Source organism: Aptenodytes patagonicus, chromosome 1 (assembly GCF_965638725.1).
Source record: "Aptenodytes patagonicus chromosome 1, bAptPat1.pri.cur, whole genome shotgun sequence".
Classification (NCBI taxonomy): domain Eukaryota; kingdom Metazoa; phylum Chordata; class Aves; order Sphenisciformes; family Spheniscidae; genus Aptenodytes; species Aptenodytes patagonicus.
In genome coordinates, this window is record NC_134949.1 from 172,901,113 (window position 1) to 172,917,613 (window position 16,501).

Below are 16,501 nucleotides of genomic sequence, written 5' to 3' on the forward strand. Positions count from 1 at the left end.
CTTGGATATACGAGCCTCCGAGGCCACAACCCCACTCCAGTTGCTCATATACTACATCGCACTCATGCTTAAACACACACGCACACACAGAGCCCCGTACACCGAGAGCTGACTGGGACTCCTTAGGTCTCCAATGGCCAACTCCCCTGTGCTCTCACTGTTAGAGACATACATACTGGAGGGTCTTGTCTTCTTAGTCTTCTACTTTCCATGCTTGTTCCTCCCTAAATTACCTAAATCCATTCATTTCCCTGCCTTTGGTTCCTCCCCTAATCACCCATAACAAGTTTTGTGCAATCCTGAAATGTTCTTCCCCTGCATATTATAATGTGTCCCATACTCCTTGGCAGTAACCACCCTCAGTTCAAAAGTTGTCCTGGAGAGCTGTTCCCCTTGAGTCATCTTAGAGAGTTTCAGGCTTGTGCACTGGGGCTAAAGCTCTCCTGGGACAGGCATGGGAGGGGCCTGAACATGGTGTTCTTTCCTCTGGGTCCTTATTTTGGGTTCCTGCTTGCCATTGGACCCTCCTGTGCTCCTCTGTGCTTGTGGAGATGGGCCTTTGGAGGGCTGATAGGCCCTGTGATGGTTTGGGAGAAGATGGGGCAGGGTATTATTTATACTCCTCCCCAAGACCATCACCACCATTTACTCTCTTTGCTCCTTTTTATGTGTGCAGATGAGCTTTTATCATATAATCTGGCATAATTCTGCTATAATCAGTATAATCATGAGGCTCACGAGTGTCATATCTGCTAGTCTGTCATGAAGATCTCCAATGGTATGAAGGACCTAGGAAGACGATAGAGATCTATATTCAGGATATTTATCCCACGTGGTGGGATTTAGGTATTTAAAGTGTCTACATGTGAATTAGATATCAATGACATCTCCAACCAATGGATCACTTGAGTAGATCAATGTAGTCAATGGATTGTTTGGATCATTTTAGTCATACTGTAAACTGACAGGCTTTCAAGAATCAGTTGAGTGTAGTGATTTCATTTCTATTTACTATGATGGATTATCTTGTTTCAGGGGCAGCTCTAATGCTTTTTAGATTATGGGTATTTCAACACACAAAAAGAGAAAAAGCAAATCTGTGTGTTTGAGCTTCTGTATGTCTGTAAGTGTATACACATGTGGAATGGAGGTTTAAGAGAACAGTATCATACAAAAAATATAGTTATATTGTATACATACATTAATCACGGGCTTTATAGTCATGGTAAGGAAGGACTCCATTATCTGCCAAGTAATAGTTGCTCTTGCCTATCTGAAAGGTAAACCCAAATACTTAGACATGTGATTCTAGATGTTGACAGTTTGAATCTGAATACCGTGTTTGGTCTGATGTAGTTGATAAGCTTCTTTTCAAGTTATGAATACAATTAATTCTTCGTAAAGTTGATTTTTGCCATCCTGAAATACATGGTATGAACTGACCTCTTTCATTTCCCTATACATACGGTGAGCCTAAACAACTTAGAGTCAAGATTCAGATGGCTAAAATTAGGACATATAATTTCCATGGGTTTATATCTGATACATATAAAACAAGGTATTAAGGGAATGCTGGGCTGGATAAGGAACATTAGGTTATAGTTTCACTTTTAATGTTTCCTTGAACACAAACTTTCCTTTTTTTTTTTTTTTTCTCTGATGTTTGATACACAAAATCAACCAACTTGCTGTTAAAGATGAGTTTATCAGATTATTAACATGGATAAGCAGATAGTTATTATAATATTATAATTTATAGACAGTTTTTTACATTCTTGTTTACCTATAGCACACAATTCTACAACTGTGGAAGTGTGGATATTTCATAGGCTGTCTTCATGGATTTTTTTTCAAATACTTCATTATTTCTTATTCTTTCCTGATCTTATTTCAGAAATTGAAAAATATGATCTTGCCTCTTCACTTCAGGTGCACTTTTTTAGTGAAAACTTGCTGTTAATGCACTAAAATGTACCTGTAAATTTGAACGTTTTTAAGGAAATTATAAACTGGAAAAAAAGAGGGATCAGCTTACCTGATTTGGGTTTTTTCACTGCTATATGATAGCAACTATGAAAAATTTTACATAATGTACCACTTCTACTCTGAAGTGTGATCGTTTCATTTGGAATTTTACACTGATAAAAATAGTCCTTTTCCCTTAAAGAAAATCCTTTTTCTTTAAAATCAAGATATTACATTCATATTAAATAGCATCAATGAAATAATAATACACAAAGTACATAATATTTAGTTTAATGTACATATGTATTATGCAACTAAAACAAGTTTCATAAAAAATGGTTCTACTTACATTTGTAGTACAGCGAGATGTGTTAAATTGCTAAAAAAAAAAAAAAAAAGGCTTTTCATTCAAGCAGGTGGAATAAAACAGTTCCAAATGCCTCATTGAAACTAATGAACCAAAAAAAGTAATTTGCTAGATCCAAACAGAAACTAGTATTTGGAGAAGGAAAAAAGTAAAGCTCTATATACAGTGTTGGTTTTAATCTACCCTGCAGTCTGTTATATCCAGAAGCAAAAAGACATAAGGGCAGGCTGAATATACACAGCATATGCTGCTACTGGCAAACTTATGTCTCTGCTAATAAAAGGGGTTAAACACCATTATATTCTGGAAAAGACTGTGCATACATGCTTCATTTATATTTTAACAAAACAAATTCAAGCACATTATTTTACTGGAATGACATCATTAAAGTTCCCATCACTACACATATATAAAGACAGAAAAGCATCACACACCAGGGTTGAATACCTTATCTTATGCCCTGGGGGAAGATGAACATGATTACACCTGTGAACATGTAAACATACTTACTATACACCCACATATGCACCATTAGAAGAGTAGTAATATTTGGATTAAAAATATTGTAACCCAACCTTCTTTGAGGTGAGCAAGAAAGTGATTGTGACAGAGTAGGCTTTACACATCAGTGAAAGAATCTTAAATATCATCCAAGCAGGAAAGATCTGGTATTCATACTTGTGTGGTGAGAATGTAGAACCCTTTGTATGAGGTAAAGGAAAGTGTGAAATAAGTGATTCTGGAAAAAATTCTGATGATTTGTGATATATGATTTGTCTAGAGATAGCAACAAAATCTTACAGTTAGAAGAGCAAAAGAGTCTAGCAACCTGATATTGGGGACAGAGCCTCCAACAAGCTTGATGGACAGCAGGAAAAATAAGAATGAAATAAAACACCAGAAAGCAAAAGAAAAAGAAAGGAAAAATAATAAATGAAATCTGAGGGCACTAGTTCTCTTCAGGGCTCAAACAAAGCAAAACAAAAGGCCTGGCAGTAGAGAAAATAACATCTCATCTCTTGTAGTTTTTTATTGACCTAATGGTAGTATCAAGCTTTATATGCTGGGTGTAAAATGATCGTTATCTAGCTGGCACCACAGGAATGTACAGGAGTTTAAATAGAAACCATGAACTACAGTTGTTACACTAAAAATATGGGTTACAGAAAGTAAATTCAACATTCTTAGTTTCTGGGGGAAAATGAACCCTTCAGATCACATTTACAAGGGTGATTCTGAAGAGAGCAGGCATCTGCAAGCAGAAGTCTCACAAAGTTATTGGTAGGTATTCCAGGTCATGAAGCATGGGGCCTGCAAATCAACCACATGAAAGGATGTACTTAGTGATTTCTTTATCACCATTAACACTTTAATTCAAGAGTCAGAAGAAATAACAGCCAGAGTTCTGAAAAGGCAGGAGCAAAGTAACATCTCGGCCAATTAGCCCCCTTGTCAAGCAACCAAAGAGCTATCAACTCAGTTGTCTCAGACTCCCACAATTATTAAATGTATTAAGTATTTAACTGTACTGCAGATGTTTCTGCATGTGTCCCAAAAGTGATGATAACCATGTGGACTAAAGGTTGTAAGAGATATCCAGACCTTAACAACTGTACCAAGCGAGTTCTGAACTTCTATTTATTACTCAAAGGATTTTTTTATAGAAGAGAGGGTGATGGCCACATTATAGCCAGTAGTAATTAAGCTATGTATTTGTGTTTAGAAAGACTTTGTGAATTGCTTTCTGTTTCAAATCTTCCTTCACTGGTTGCAATTACTGAAAGAAATTGTAACAGGACAGCATGAGTTCATCTGGAATCCATATTAATTTGATGAAGAATTCCAAAATGAAAAGATTTTTCAAATGGATAGCTAGTATCAACATAAACTATAGATTCTATCAGTTTTATTAGCAATGCAGGCATAAAATAATGATTGGATAATGGTCCTTATTATGGATGACTCCTGGGTTTTATATGCTAGATGGATTGTTTTTTAGGATGATTTTTTTCCTTGAAGGATGGGTAGCTCCATAACTCTTTTCTGGAAGTTTCATCAGGTACTACTGAATTAAGTTTTATATCACTTCTCACATGTGACAGAAAATACAAATAAGGTTGTTAAAAGGTAGTACAAAACTACTTGCTTCCAAATACCGGGACTGGAATATGAAGGAGAACCATCTGGTTGAAGTTCATTTTTCAATGGCACATAAAATTCTCCTATTTCAGTTTATTCACATTTAATCAGTTGTTTAAATTTTTCAGAGCAAATTAAATATTAATTACAATAAATGCAAATGTTTGGTAATTTTTCCATTAAACTCATTAAGTCTTAGTCAACACATTGCACAAGCATATGCAATAAAACAATGTTCTTAATTTTATTATACCATAAAGCACAATAACTAGGACAAACGTCTCAGTTCAGTTTTATTTTGTTTCCTTGTTTTCCTTTTGAACAATTGACCTTAAACAGCCTTTTGTAATTATGACAATAAAATTCACTAAAAATTATTTTCAAGATATTTTGCGATAACATGCCAGTGATACTCTCATAACATAACTGTTAGCACTGAACTTTTTACTTCACTCCTGTAGGTCCAGTGAATAACATCTTTTGTTTATAACCCTAAACTAATTCATCTAATGCTATCCATAAAATAATTGTGCTGATTTTAGTAGCATTTTCGGTCAGATTCCAGTTGTTTCCAGCTCTATGCTTTTATTCTTCCTATGCACCACTCATAACCCCTCAATATTATGTAAAAGCTGCGCAAGCCAAAGGAAGGTGAGAGCCAAACAAAAAAGGCGATGTCCTCATCCAAATCCTGATTTATTTCATACATTCCAAAATGTCAGGAGCAAGTTAGAGGACTATAGTGAAATCTGCAAGGGGCAAACCTTTCTAGCCTTTATGAATCCAGTTCATGTTTATTAATATTACTACAAATCTTAAGGTCTTTGCAATGTTTTGCTCATAAAATTCTATCGTTATTTACTTTGAAAAGAACCTTTGCACGTCACTTGTTCTAATACCCTGTTCTAAGCAAGGTCAATATAAAAGTTACATTAGGTTGCTCAGTGCTTTGTGCAGTCAAATACTCCAGACACAGCCTCATAAGTGTTGAGTAGAGAAGAATTATCACTTCCCTTGGTCCACTGGATACATCCCTGTTGATCTAGCTCACTAAGCAGTTAACTTTTATTTCCGGGAAGAATGCTCACTGATGGTCAGCTTGTATACTGGGATACCCAGGTCCTATTTTTGCATAGCTGCTATCCAGCCATCAGTCCCCAGATTGTTCATACACGATGTTTTAAATACACATGCAGGACTTCGTCTTTTGTCTTTGTTGAGCTTGAGCAGGTTCCTGTAGATCCAGTGCTCCAGTTTGCTGTGATCCCTCTGAATGGCAGCCCTATCCTCCAGGATATCAGCAACACTCCCCCAGCCTCAATGTAGTGTCACCCACAAACTTGCTAAGGATGCAGTTCATCCCGTTGATGAGCTTATTGATGAGGACATTAAACAGTTTTTACCCCAGTATTAACTTCTGAGAATAATTCTGATAAATAGTTTCCAGTTAGACTAATAACTTCGCACCAACAGTATAGTGGGCCATCCATTCAGTCTACATCCCCTCGGTCTCCTACAGGTGACCACATCTACAGCCTCAATGAACTCAAAATAAATGACATCCAATGCTCTTCTCTCATCCATGGAGCCAGAAACCTGGGAGGTGTCAGAATAGACTTTGCTAGTAAAGACTCAAGTAAAAACACTGTCTCTTTTGGCAAAAGACAGCCTTTTTTGTTCCTTTAGGTCACCCACTCCATCCAACAGTGGGTTAACAACTTTGCATTCTTTTTGCTGTCAGTGTACATAGAAGCTATTCTTCTTGCCTATCACATCCCTTATGAGTTTCAACTGCTTTCCTAATTCCATCTTTACATTTCCAGACATGCTAGTTTACTCTTCTTTGATAGATTCCAACTCCCATTCACTTTGTTTATACATTCAAGCTTGGTCCTTATTTGGTTAGCTCACCTCCTGCAATCATTGCCTGTTTCATCAGCATCAACAGCTCTTGTGTAGTATGGATGCTGACCTTGAAGATCAAACAGCTCTACTGAGCAACCTTGGCCTTCAAAATAGCCTTCTACAGGATTCTGCCTAACATGTCCCTGAACAAGCTGAAATCTGCTCTACTGGAGGTCAGGGTTTATTCTGCTACTTGTTTTCCTCACTTTCCTAAAGATCTTAGATCCTACTCTCTTGAGATCACTGCAGTCAAAAACTGCACTGACCAATTTTCCTATATTAGTGAGTAGCAGGCCCAGCAGACTACTCCTTGCTACCTTATGCCAGCACTTACTGCAGAAAATTGCCATCAGTGCTTTATAGAGATCTCCTGGACTATTTGCATCCCAACATGTTGATCTTTTAGCAGGTGTCAAAGCGGTTAGAGTTCCCCGTGAGAACCATCATTTGCAATCGGGGGACTTCTTCCAGTTGTTTAAACAAGACTTGTCTGCTTCTTCTTTTTGATTGGGCTGTCTGTATCTGTATCCCCTCTGATCCCAACTCACAAGCTCTCAGTCAGCTCCACTTCATAAAAGAGTTCTTGCATGTGAGCTGTTCCTTTGGGTAGAATACAACTTGCCTTGTCTTCCATAAAGAGTTCAGAAGGAGGTTATAGCCATTCATCACCTCATTCTAGAAGGGCAAGCATTTGTCCCACCATGTTGCTGTAATTCCTATGACATCATAGTTCTGTAACTGAACGCAGACTTATGGTTACCACAAGTTCCACTCTTTTTATTTCTCTACTCTGTCTTTTTCCTTTCTTCCTCACCCTTCAGCTGATCCAACACTGATCTCCTTCAATTCCTGTTTGTTGTTCATCTCCCCACTTGGTTGTTTCCTGCTGAGGTCTGGTCTGTCATCTCAAGGTCCTGTTTGTTTTATAGATTGTGCATGTTTATGTGCAGACATTTCAGATAGGCCTTCAATTATCCCACTTTCTCAGCAGGAGTGAGAGGGCTCCCCCATTGTCCCCTGGGTGCTTCCCCATTATGTGCAAGCTTTGGTCTCTACTCCCTGTCAAAATTAGCTTCTAGAGCCTAGCCCTGAAGAAATAAGACTAAAAGGTACAATCAAAAGACCATGCAGTGCAGCTGTTCTTTCCATCCTTAGCACAGAAGGAAAAAGTACTCATGGTAAGCAAATGGAGTATACAAGATTTCTTCAGGATTTTTTTTGTGCACTGTTAACTTGCAATGATAAAATGCATCAAATATTTGCTGATATCATTCCCAGATTTTAAAACATATAGGATTTCTGGATAGGGTAAGAAAGTATATCTAATTCTTATTGACTTGTTATCAGAAGTAATCTACAAGTCTTGACCTACACTTAAAAATCTACTTCTCTCCTTAGAATTTTTAATGTTTTACCCATTTTTCCTTCCTTCCATCTTTCAGAAGCACAGAAGTACCTTCTTCATAGATGACAGTTCCAAAGTTTAATTAGGAGCATCCAAAGGAGTTTTAATTCCATCCTTGCCTGAAGATCAACTAATTGCCATCCATCTCTTTAGGAGAACAGAGTATAAAACATTTTCCTGCCAACTGTAATAAATAAGCAACCCTTCCTTCTAACTATATGAACTATCCTTTAAATTTAGATACTTAAGAATTTAATTTCAGAGTGCAGTAAGCCTAAGCTACCTAAACAGTTAGTAAATAAGGAAAGACACATTTGTAGGAACAATTACTACAGTCCCAAATTCTGAATGTCCAGGGAGATTACAGTCTTAACTTAAGGTGCTTAAAGTTAGGTGTAATGAAGCTAGAACTCAATATTACAGAATTAGAAAATTGTAAGTTTGTTTTTATAATAGCAGAGTTTAACAAAAAAATAAACAAGACAGCTAAAAGCATCAGCACATCGTGAGGAAAAAATCCTTACATATATAATTAAAAAGCAGACTCATCTTATTACATGAAAAATAGTTTAGAAATACAAATTATCACAAAATAGGAAAAATCTATCTAGACAAGTTTTCTATGCAGAATGAAGACCATTTCTACTGTTGTGGTGTAATGGGGTGTTACAGAAGAAGTAAATTGCATTTTACTCTTATTTTAAGACATTTTAAGGTGTCTTCAATAAGGCTAAATGATACCACTAAAGTGCTAATATTTACAGAATGGTATAAAGAAATCATAGCCTCAAAAAGAAGTGTAACGTTGGAGTTATTTGCAGTGAATAAATTTGCTATCATTAGCTAGATATTTTTTCAATTCACTGCTATATTATTCTAGTTTTATGCCAGTAAGCCCAAACTAAATTACTAGTATAAATCTAGAGTAGCGGTAAGTTTTGAATCAAGGTTAGAATTCATATATTTATGTACGTTTTCTCCTTTCCATGCAAGTGTTTCTGATCTGTTTCAAGTTTATTGGAGTACGAAGAATACAAACTATACTCTATGCTGAGTTTCTATCTGATAGATCATATTTTTCAGTCATATGCTGTATTAGAAAACATATGTAATTATTACACTTTATCCACTATTCATTTTATTTCAACCCATAATATTCATTCTATTAATTGTATTTGTTATATTCAGTTCAGTCTTCAGTGTAGCAAGTTTTAATTAGAAAAACATAAACAAGTTACAGTACTTAGGTGAATTTATAATGTTTTAATTTTATATTGCTGAAATAAAATATTGGTGTAACTTTTTTATTTTTTTGATGTAAAAAAAAAAAAAATCACTTATTCATTTTTATAAATTGTAAGACTAGCTCATTGACTTATTAACAAATGTTTCCAATAAAGTTATCACAGAATCTCTTAGACACTGGGATTCTGTTTGGCTTTGTGAGTTAAGAAAAAATTTCAGAGGAAGAGATATTATAGTACTTGTCTATGCTGTTTGCAAGGAATAGACCACATCTTTCACAACATATTTGATCTTCTGACATCACAAGCCTTCTGCAGAAAAACATTTTGCTCATTTAGCTTTCAGTGAAAACATTGTCCAAGACTTTTTCTCTGCTAGTCAGCACTTATGAAATAAGCAAATTGATTGAAAAATGACTAATAATAAGACTTAAAATTATGTAATCTTTCTGAGCCTTGGAGCACTTTTAAAATTAAATAATCCTCACAATAACACCATTGCTTAGTTTATTTCAGTATCATTTGTGCAGTTAAGGCCAGAAGCAGAGTCTAACTTTAAATCATATAAGTAGCCAACAATAAATCCTACCTTGAAAAAAAAAAAAAGACTTTTGATCATATGATTTGCTACAAGGAAATATCTGAAATCCTGACTTCATTTGCTACATTTTCTTTATCGTTAAAGTAGTCCAGAGAACAACTATTTTTCAAGGTGAAAATAAAAATAAAGATTTAACTTAAAATCTTTGCTTTTCCTTAGTGGTAGAATCCAACTTTAACCTTTTTGGAATTTCATAAAGGCCAGAAGAAAGACTATAATCCTACAGCAGTCCAGAGGGCAGATTTGTGTGACAGCCAAAATGCTTGACTGATCGGGGTCTTTCTGGTTCACAACAGCTGCTTACAGCAAGGTTTCCCTTGTCTTATCCTATCTCTATCTAATAGTGCCTCTATTTCTGAAATTCATAACAAGAAGAGCAACAAAAAATGGTATATCCATGCAAAACATCTGTCTGTCAAAAAATAGAAAGGTTTTTGGTCATGGTGATTATTTTTTTTTTCACCACCTTTAGTATTTATCACATAGACTTCTGTTTCATGTAAGGATATGTGGAAGGTGAGAGGAACTCCCTTGCAGTTATCTGATCAAGGACCTTGTCAAATGGGATGATAAGGAAGAGGAGGATGCTAAACACAGAAAGGCACAAAACTGACCTGCACACAGAGACAATAATGGGAGACAAACCTGGTCAGTTACACCGATTGATAAAGGTAGAGTGTGAGAACATTTATTTCTGTAAGATCACCTGACTGAGGACCTTTGTCAAAATGGGATGACAGGGGGAAAGGGGAAGGCAGTAAGAAAAACACACAGAGACACGGACCTGCCAGACAAGCAACAAGGGAGATAATGAGAAGAAATAAACCTCATCAGTCACACTAATTGATAGACTCTCAAGAAACTGCAGGAATCACTTCAAAGAGAAACAGCCTGGACTTTGCAATCGATAAGGATGCAAACATGAAGGTCCAGGATGTTGGAGGGGGTCCATGGGACTATGCCAACTGATAAGGCAATGTGCAGGGGAAGGGGGGGGCAGGGAGGAACAGAGATGGAGTTAGAGAGAAAGGGGTATAAAAGGGATCAGTCATGTGTAAAACAGGACTGGTCACCATGCTTGTCCAGCTGAGCAAAGTACCTGATCACCACAGTCTGTCCTGTCTTCTTATATAATTTTATTAAATCTTAACTCTGTGTGTAATCTCACTCTCTATCCTGTGTGTATTCTTGCTGCAAGGAGTAAGAATGGGTGGGTGGGTGCCCCTGGCCTGTGGTGTCAGCTACTGGAGCCAGTGCGGGTATTTAACTTCCAGCCACTGGGGTAGAAACTGTGTGTGTCCCCAAAACCAGTACTGGGGGGACCAGGCTGAGGGAGGTGAGTGAAAGGCTTAGTGCCAGCCACTGGAGCAGGACTGTGAGTCACAGCCCATGTGCCTGGTGCCAGCTGCCAGGGGCAAGTGTCTGTATCTTCCCAAAATTGGGGGGGGGGGGGGGGGGGCGTACATTTGTATCCACTAGCAAACATTAAGCTGGATCACCTGTCAAGTAGGGGTCCTCAGGTCTGGGATAGGGTATCAGGCAGGTGGAGGGTCTGTGCTTATATTTGGGGGGACCCAGGAGTGGGGGGTGCCTGTGGGATAAGTGTGTGTGTGTGTACATGTGTGTGTCCCCCCATGTGTGCATCTCTGGGATACAGGCTCAGCAAACAGAAAAGCAGCAGCTGCGTCCCTCAGCCTGGGCAGAGACCACAGGTTCCCAGGCACTGAGCTGGGATCCAGGTCCTGTGCTCGAGCTGCCGGAGGACATCCCTTAACACTGCATGTCTGAATCATGATTAAAGATGGAGAGCAAGCTCTGCAGGTCATGACTGTAAACATGGGCTGCAGCTTTAAAAAACAGAAACCTGATGCAAACTTGTACTGGAGTTCTCTGGTTTCCCTGCAGTACTCTCACTATAAATTTTACCCTTAATAAAGCCTTTTTCAAACATACTATTTAATGCTAAAATTGTGTATAAGAAGACATAAGAAGAGTTTTCAAGGATCTGTAAGTAGTGATTACCCCTACACTACTTCTTTATATGCAATTATGACCTTTTCCAAAGAAAAGAAATGTTGCCATCATGGCTAAAGTGCTACAGCTGTCTTATTCATTGTAATGAACTACTTTAAATGAAGAGACTCATTTGTATGAATAAAAAAGTGTGTTTCAAGTGGCTCAGTAATTTGTAGGTTTTCATTCTAGAATTAAATATTTCCTTCCTGTTGTACATAATTTGTGTCCCTTGAGAACCCCTGTTTTCTCCTGGTAGATCATACTCCTGAGAATATGAAATCCCTTGAAATACAGTAATGAAACTGTTTTCATAAAATCAATTTGAAGAAATACCAGAGTAATATGATAGAACAGGAAAGAATAGTAATATTTATTGTGTTGTAACTGAAGGTAAAAGCTGACATTTCAGTGATGACCATTCTAAATTTGAGAGCTTTTGTGATATTGTTACAACTACTAAATAAATGCTTAAGTAAATTTTTATAAGTCTGAGAGAAAAAATATTTTAAATGTAAGAACAAGGGTATAACAGGGACATGTGTATTTGCTCTTCTGTTCCTTTTTTAAATTTTATTTTAATTTTGCTAATGCCGTATGCTGCTTTTGATCAAAGGGTGAAATCTGATTTCTTCCAGTACCTTGACTGTGTAGTTTCTATAGCATGTTAAAACCAAACAAATAAATAGGCAAGCCACCCCCCCCCCCCCCCCCCCCCCCCAGCCCTCACATTCTGCTAGAGACAAATGCCCCACTCTTTTTCCCTTTGGGAGAAAAAGATCCAAATGAAAAGGACAGTTTACAGTGGTACTGAGAACTAAAGTAATGATTAATGTAGCAAATCCACCTCTCATCCACAGTGTTTCAAGAAAAAACAAACAAACAAAAAACCAAACAGATGTGTGTCTCAAATGCTATGTAAGTGCAAAGCAGTAGCTGCAATTTTCAGTTTGGTATGGCAAGAATGAGTAGTGTGTTATCTTAAAATCTACTTCACCCTTGCCAGATGCAGGTGAATCTCTGGCTGAAAACAGAGCCCAAGGCCCTCAGTGCACGGACAGAACTACACTCAGTGATTATCCAAGCTGTAGAGATCATGCTGGTAAAAATGTACAATGTTGCTCCCCTTGCAGAAATATCTAGTTTGTATGCTCTGTGAACCGTTATAACAGGTATTATGGAGTTCAGCAATGAACTGATAAACAGTATCAGTGTACAAATTGACTTTTCAATACTATCAGAAGCCATCCGTGGAAATGTAAAAAAAAAAAAAAAAAAGCACCTGAAAAATTGCATTCACTCATTTTCTTTGGCAGCTTAAGGAATACAATCTGGATTTTCACTTGTTTATTTTTGACTCTATGTCTCTGTTCACTTAATCTGTTAAAATTTAAGCATAGTCTGATAGTAGTATTTAATGTTCTTATGTCTCTGTGAAGAAGACTGGGAAGTCAGAAAAAAATGGAATCAGAGGGTAAAAGGAACAGAGATTAAAATGGAGCACTTCTGGTACCTTTTGGTTTATAAATAATATTGAAATATGAAAATATTTAACCAAAATATTTTGTTTTGTCTTACATTTATGTTACACTTCTAAAATCTCTCTAATAAAAATATTTCTTTTTGAAGAAAGATCATAAAAATAATAACAAAAAAAAGGAACCAGAGCAAACATGAGATTACTAGTTGAAGAGAGCTGAAGTTGATTATCTTCCTTATTGTTAATGAACAGATGTTTCACTCTGTAAAAAGACCATGTCACTGATTTCTATGCCTGTTGGAAGCTTCAGGAAAGTGACCAGAGCATGGAGAGTGAACTACCTTTTACATCATGGTTACATTAACTCCAGTTTAGTGTTAGGATAAATTGGCAGGGCAAACTGGAGAAATCTACTACTCTTAGGTGATATATGCCATGTGAATAAAAGACTTGAGTCCCTAGATTCCCAAAAACATCATAGAAATGAAGTAAAAGAAAAACGAACTGACTTGCATTTCATATATATAGGTATGTAAGGCTAACATAATTGATTGGTAACAGTGAACTCTTCCTCTTTCTATTATTTTTTTTATTACATTGGAAGGAAATAACTTATATGTAATGTAATATATATATATTTCTTACATATCTATATCTTTACACACACACAAAATAAATGGATATGGCTGACTCAATTTTTATAGACTCAATTTTTATAGTTTATGGGAAATAATTATTCTGTCAGTCTCATTGTTTAACCCCAGCCAGCAACTAAGCACTACACAGCTGCTCACTCACTCCCCCCCAGTGGGATAGGGGAGAGAATCAGAAGAGTAAAAGTGAGAAAACTTCTGGGTTCAGAAAAAGACAGTTTAATAGGTAAAGCAAAAGCTGTGCGTGCAAGCAAAGCAAAATAAGGAATTCGTTCACTACTTCCCATCAGCAGGCAGGTGTTCAGCCATCTCCAGGAAAGCAGGGCTCCATCATGCATAACGGTTACTTGGGAAGACAAAACACCATCACTCCGAACATCCCCCCCTTCCTTCTTCTTCCCCCAGCTGTATATGCTGAGCATGACGTCATGGTATGGAATATCCCTTTGGTCAGTTGGGGTCAGCTGTCCCAGCTGTGTCCCCTCCCAACTTCTTGTGCAACCCCAGCCTACATGCTGGTGGGGTGGTGTGAGAAGCAGAAAAGGCCTTGACTCTGTGTAAGCACTGCTCAGCAGTAACAAAAACATCCCTGTATTAACACTGTTTCCAGCACAAATCCAAAACAGCCCCGTACTAGCTACTACGAAGAAAATTAACTCTATCCCAGCCAAAACAAGCACATTCTCCACCCCTTATTTAATACTTTTTCCGTCATGCTCACATCTCACACTATCCAATACATTCTCATTACTGATCACCACCCTTCCCACCCTTCGATATAATACACAGATATTGTTCCCCTAGTCTATGGACCGCCCCTGTGAAATCTCTGAAGAATGTCCATAAATGTCCACAAATGTCCACTGAGTTCATTTAGTCCATGACTTTGGGCTCCATCTGTTTTGGTGGCCACTCAGGACAGGAGAGGTGGTGTGCTGCGTGGAGTTACTGGGCACCAAAGCCAGCTCGCGACGGGTCACTGCTGCACTTGCACTGCTTCCTGTAAGGCTTGTCCTCCATTGGTTCAGGTGGTTCCTGCTATAACACGCAACTCAAATCATGGGTTACAACAATTTAAAGGTATTTCCATTACAATCTCCACCCCTGGTCCCTTTGGGCCAGGTTATAAGGTGTAACAGTGCAATGAACTCCTCCCCTTGCTCCTAGCTTGGCTAGCAAGTACAGCATTACTTAGAATCATAGAATCATAGAATCATAGAATCATTGAGGTTGGAAAAGACCTCTAAGATCATCGAGTCCAACCGTCAAACCAACACCACCATGCCCACTAAACCATGTCCCTAAGCGCCTCATCTACACGTCTTTTAAATACCTCCAGGGATGGGGACTCCACCACTTCCCTGGGCAGCCTGTTCCAATGTTTCACCACTCTTTCAGTAAAGAAATTTTTCCTTACATCCAATCTAAACCTCCCCTGGCACAACTTGAGGCCATTTCCTCTCGTCCTATTGCTAGTTACTTCGGAGAAAAGACCAACACCCACCTCGCTACAACCTCCTTTCAGGGAGTTGTAGAGAGCGATGAGGTCTCCCCTCAGCCTCCTTTTTTCCAGGCTGAACAACCCCAGTTCCCTCAGCCGTTCCTCATAAGACTTGTTCTCCAGAGCCCTCACCAGCCTCGTTGCCCTTCTCTGGACACGCTCCAGCCCCTCAACGTCCTTCTTGTAGTGAGGGGCCCAAACCTGAACACAGGATTCGAGGTGCGGCCTCACCAGTGCCGAGTACAGGGGCACGATCACTTCCCTCCTCCTGCTGGACACACTATTTCTGATACAGGCCAGGATGCCATTGGTCTTCTTGGCTGCCTGGGCACACTGCCGGCTCATGTTCAGCCGGCTGTCGACCAACACCCCCAGGTCCTTCTCTGCTGGGCAGCTTTCCAGCCACTCTTCCCCAAGCCTGTAGCGCTGCATGGGGTTGTTGTGGCCAAAGTGCAGGACCCAGCACTTGGCCTTGTTGAACCTCATACAGTTGGCCTGGGCCCATCGATCCAGCCTGTCCAGGTCCCTCTGCAGAGCCTTCCTACCCTCCAGCAGATCAACACTCCCGCCCAACTTGGTGTCATCTGCAAACTTACTGAGGGTGCACTCAATCCCCTCATCCAGATCATCAATAAAGATATTAAACAAGACTGGCCCCAGTACTGAGCCCTGGGGAACACCGCTCGTGACCGGCCACCAACTGGATGTAACTCCATTCACCACAACTCTCTGGGCCCAGCCATCCAGCCAGTTTTTGACCCAGCACAGAGTACACCTGTCTAAGCCGTGAGCCGCCAGCTTCTCGAGGAGAATGCTGTGGGAGACAGTGTCCAAGGCCTTGCTGAAGTCCAGGTAGACCACATCCACAGCCTTTCCCTCATCCACTAGGCGGGTCACCTGCTCATAGAAGGAGATCAGGTTGGTCAAGCAGGACCTGCCTTTCATGAATCCGTGCTGGCTAGGCCGGATCCCCTGGTTGTCCCGCTCATGCCTTGTGAGCGCCCTCAAGATGAGCCGCTCCATAATCTTCCCCGGCACCGAGGTCAGGCTGACAGGCCTGTAGTTCCCCGGATCCTCCTTCCGGCCCTTCTTGTGGATGGGCATCACATTGGCAAGCCTCCAGTCGTCCGGGGCCTCCCCCATTAACCAGGACTGCTGATAAATGATGGAGAGTGGCTTGGCGAGCACCTCCACCAGCTCCCTCAGCACTCTCGGGTGGATCCCATCC